Source organism: Myotis brandtii, unplaced genomic scaffold (genome assembly GCF_000412655.1).
Source record: "Myotis brandtii unplaced genomic scaffold, ASM41265v1 scaffold633, whole genome shotgun sequence".
Lineage (NCBI taxonomy): Eukaryota > Metazoa > Chordata > Mammalia > Chiroptera > Vespertilionidae > Myotis > Myotis brandtii.
Window position 1 is genome coordinate 450,639 of NW_005370423.1, and position 4,560 is coordinate 455,198.

At 54.3% G+C, this 4,560-nt stretch overlaps 1 protein-coding gene across 2 annotated transcripts in view; it reads right to left on the reverse strand.

Annotated features, from left to right (window-relative positions):
- The window catches only part of FTO (fat mass and obesity associated), a 264,978-nt gene that overhangs the window by 1,430 nt on the left and 258,988 nt on the right, over positions 1-4,560 (reverse strand). The window lies entirely within an intron of this gene.

Below are 4,560 nucleotides of genomic sequence, written 5' to 3' on the forward strand. Positions count from 1 at the left end.
ACGTCCGAGGGCAGATTACACAATAGGCCAGGCTGGGCCTGACTCCGGGGGAACCGCCCGCCCCGTGAGCCGAGGAGGCCCGCCGAGGAGAGCCGGGCTTACGGGGAGCTATGCAAATAGAGGTTAATATTCATTTCTGCTGATGAGGACGTGGGGAACCGCCACCAAATTAAATTAAGAGGCGAGCAGCAGTTACTCCCCAAGGAGGACCCTTAAATCACGGTTTTTATGAAGTGGATTATTCATCGGTGGTCGGGAAATTAATTAGCGTAGGCGACGGCGGCACCGCCTCGGAGGCAGGAGTCCGGGCGGCTGCCACCCCGCACCCTGGGGGGCAGCAGGCCCGCAGATGTGACGTGGGTCTGGCCCAGACCCGTGTGGCTTTAGCTTTGTTTATCTGGGAGAGAACAGAGGACCAGAGAGAAGGAAACGCAAACTGCAATCAAGAAGGAACAATTGCACCCTGGCTGGTGTGTCCCAATGGGTAGAGCATCCACCCGCAGACTGAAGGGTCCTGGGTTCCATTCCGGTCAAGGGCATGTACGTCGGTTGCAGGCTCGATCCCCGGCCTTGGTCGGGGCTCGTGTGGGAGGTAACTAATCGATGTGTCTTTCCCATCTCTCCCTCTCTCTCTCTCTCTCTCTCTCTCTCCCCCCCCTCCCTCCCTTCCTTCCACTCTGTCTAAAACTCAATGGAAAAATATCCTCAGTGAGGATTAACAACAACAACAAGGATAAATAATTTATACTTTCGGGCCACGTGGCGGTGACATTGGGTGCCCAGAAAAGAAACACGGGTGCTCCCCGACTTAGGAGGGGCTGACGTCCCGTCAAACCCATCATGATCGACAACATTGTAAGTGGAAAACGCCTGGGATCCGCCTAACCTACGGAACGCCCTAGCTCAGCCTGGCCCACCTTAGCTCAGAACACGGCCATGAGCCCCCAGCTGGGCAGGGTCCTCCAACACAAAGCCTATTGCATCACCAAGTGCTGACTAGCTCCTGTAGTGATTTTCATACGCATCCCTTTCGCACCATCATAAAAAAAAAAAATCAGAGGTCAAGCCATCGTAAGTTGGGGACCGCCCGCTCTATGAGTTCTTCTCCCCCCACCCCATGCTCTCTAAACCAATTAAGAAGTGGCCAGGCCACCATTTGTCTTCTGCGCGGGACTGACCACGAAGAGATCGAAGAATGGACCTATTTCCAAGCCTGATGGGAGGGAAGGTTCCTGACTCCGAGACGTCTCCTTCTCTGGGGCATTATCAACGGGGAGGGGGTCACCCCAGGAAAACATACTTCAACTGAACACCTACTTTCCCGTGTGCTTAATTGCGGGGCCGGCATCCCGGGCACTCGATCGCCGCACATGACACACAGCCGCCCATACATCTCCCGCGCTCCGCGCCGGCTGATAATGGCGTCTGTTAACACGCGCTAAGTACTATTATGTAGCACATCACTTCATAAATAATAAGATTAGCTGACCCCGGGGCCCCGAGAAGAGTCGCGTGTGTAAATGTTCTCATTATTTATTTAAAGCAAGAATTAAAGCAACAGAAGCTGCGTCGGACAATCCTCTTAGCATAAATATTAAACTGTTTGCACCGATAAGCCCCGCACGGCACCGGGAACAGAGGGTGCGTTCTGCAGATGCCTTTGCGAGAGTGGGTGTGGGAGACGGTGCCACTCGCCACCGCGGTCCCCAGGGCGCCTCTCCCCAGGGCCAGAGACGGTCTCTAAGTCACATGAAAGCAATGGGAGGAAATTAATACTCGAGGGGAGCCGAGACTAATTACAGAGGAGCTGGGCAGAGCTGTTTAAACGGCACTTTCTTCGCTGCCTGGGAATCAGAGAGGGATCTGCAATGATGCTCAACCAGAGAGGGATGCTCAGTGATACTCAACCAGAGAGGGATGCTCAGTGATGCTCACTCAGAGAGGGATGCTCAGAGAGGGATGCTCAGTGACGCTCACTCAGAGAGGGATGCTCAGTGACGCTCACTCAGAGAGGGATGCTCAATAGGAAGTTACTCCAAACGGAGCACCTCATCCCGCAGCGGGAAAATGGTCGGCGCACACATTAACCTCGTTGGCAGATCAGCCGGCTGTAATGAGTGTTGACCCACCTAGAATATCAGATTTGCAGACAGTCGGTAGGGGTGCTTTCTCACCTGTCAATGGGTTCTGCCCCACAGCGGGAAAATGGTCGGCGCACACATTAACCCAGTTGGCAGATCAGCCGACTGTAATGAGTGTTGACCCACCTAGAATATCAGGATGTTTGCCGACAGTCAGTAGGGGTGCTTTCTCACCTGTCAATGGGTTCTGCCCCTCCCCTGGAGAAAGTGCGAGAGATATCACAGCCTGCTGCAGAGGTCTGCGGAGGCCGCGGTGCACACGCCTCCCCAGCCCACGGGCTGTGATGGGCCGGCCATGCTCCCCCACTCGTGGAGACTTCCCGCCCCGCCCGCCGAGTGGATGCGGATGGCCCCCTTGCCACACCAGAATGCTGACAGAGTGCAGCGTGGGCCGAGCTCGTCTGGGTGTGAAAGCGTGGAACACTGGCTTAGGTTTTGGGTTCAAATAATGTTCCTACTTGGGACAAATTACCCGGGAAACGAGAGCGTGCCGGTGTCTTCCACACGGACCTTCACGGGACAATAAGCCAGTGTGATTGGCCAGGACGAGAGGACCTTTCTGGAGAGAGGGACACACTGTGCCCAGGGTTCCCGAGGAGAGCAGATCATTCCAAACCCGGCTAAACAGCAAGCAAGTCATAGGTCCCCCTTTCGACCATGTCCTCTCACCTCCCATCTTAAAGGAAAACCTTCTTTTTAATGCTTCGGGTTAGCGAATAAACGTGAATCTACTCCGGGAGCCCTGTTCCTTTCCTGAAGCAAAGGAAAAATAATACAGACTCATGCTCTTTCTAGTCAAACAACTCCATAAGTCACCCCCCCTCACCCCCTCACCCTGCAAACTCTCGCTGCTTAGGAATGGTTCTCCCTGAAGGATCGGCCTAGTGACGTCACGGGAAACGGTTGACAGGTGTCCTGTGGGTGCCCCCTGCGCAGACTGCCCGGAGGGTCCCCTCCCCGGCACAGGTGTCACTCCCGGGGGCCGCTGCCCTCGGATCTCCCCCGGGGCCACACTTAGATCCGGATGGCCAGGGCCGCGGCTACATTAGTGGACAGTGGCCGCCCTGCTGGGATTAACCACTTTAGCTGAAGTGTGTGTTAATTAGGGGTATGCAAGCCGTCGATAGGAGGTTAATGCAGAGGTCAAGGGAGAAACTCCTTCCCTCCTTGCATCACTTCACAGACGGGGTGACGAACGCCGGGCTCCGTGGTTCTTAATCGATAGGTTTTATAGTAATGCGCTGGCCATCGATTTTAAGAAAACACGTACGGTCTTCCTCCTCGTCCCTAAATGTTGCCGCAAATAAAGAAGGACAGGTAATACCCACATCACTCTCGAGGAGGCCATGAAGGAAGGTGTCAGGAGCAATGGGTCCCGCTACAAGATTCGTCGGGGGTGAGGGGGAAGCAACTTAAAAAAAAAAAAGTACAAAGAAACTAGACCTTGATGGAGAACTATTACAAGCGCGGGCCGCCGAGGAGGCAAGAGGAATGAACCCCTAAGAGGGAATTCTTTCAGGGAAGGAAGAGAGCAACCCTTGATGAGAAGGATGACGACATTTTGCGCGCTGTTTAAACGCCTCCAAGGGTCTTAGCACACGGCACAGGTTCATTCGGTCCTCACCATAACCTGAGAGAGACGGGAGGGAGGTATCGGATCCCCGTTCGGGGTGAGGGCTGCCTCCCCCACGGTCAATCCTTGGGAAGTGGGAGAGAGGGCGGGGCCAGACCCTGGGCATCTGAATGGCTGCCCTCCCCACTGGCCCCCCCATTTCCAGGGAATCCCATTTGGTCTCAAATGGGCCCTGTGCCTGCCGCATAGCTCCTCTGGCCAAGTTAGATCTTCAGGAGATTCCAAACCACGTCAGGGGAAAACAGGAAAGCTTTTTATTTCCCTTCACATTTCTACAACAACTATGATTATGGCCAACGACCGATGACACGTTTTCTTACATAATCATCTAGAGCAGCGGTTCTCAACCTGTGGGCCGCGACCCCTTTGGGGGTCGAACGACCCTTTCACAGGTGTCGCCTAAGACCATTGGAAAACACACACATAATTACATATTGTTTTTGTGATGAATCACTATGCTTTCATTATGTTCAATTTGTCACAATGAAATTGGGGGTCACCACCACATGAGGAACTGTATTAAAGGGTCGCGGCATTAGGAAGGTTGAGAACCACTGTACTAGAGTCCACAGGAATAAGAGATACACGTTCATCGTTTACGACCATAAACTGCCCCGGCTGGTGTGAGTCTAGGCATCCTGTCCCGCCCAGCAATGCCGATGGTGGAAGGTGAGGATGTTTCACATCACGTGGCATCTAATTCCCGACAGCACCTCCATTTCGGCGGACGCCAGCTCGGGGTCGGCTCTCGCAAAGGATCCGGCCCACGGCACAGGCCTCCGGAGT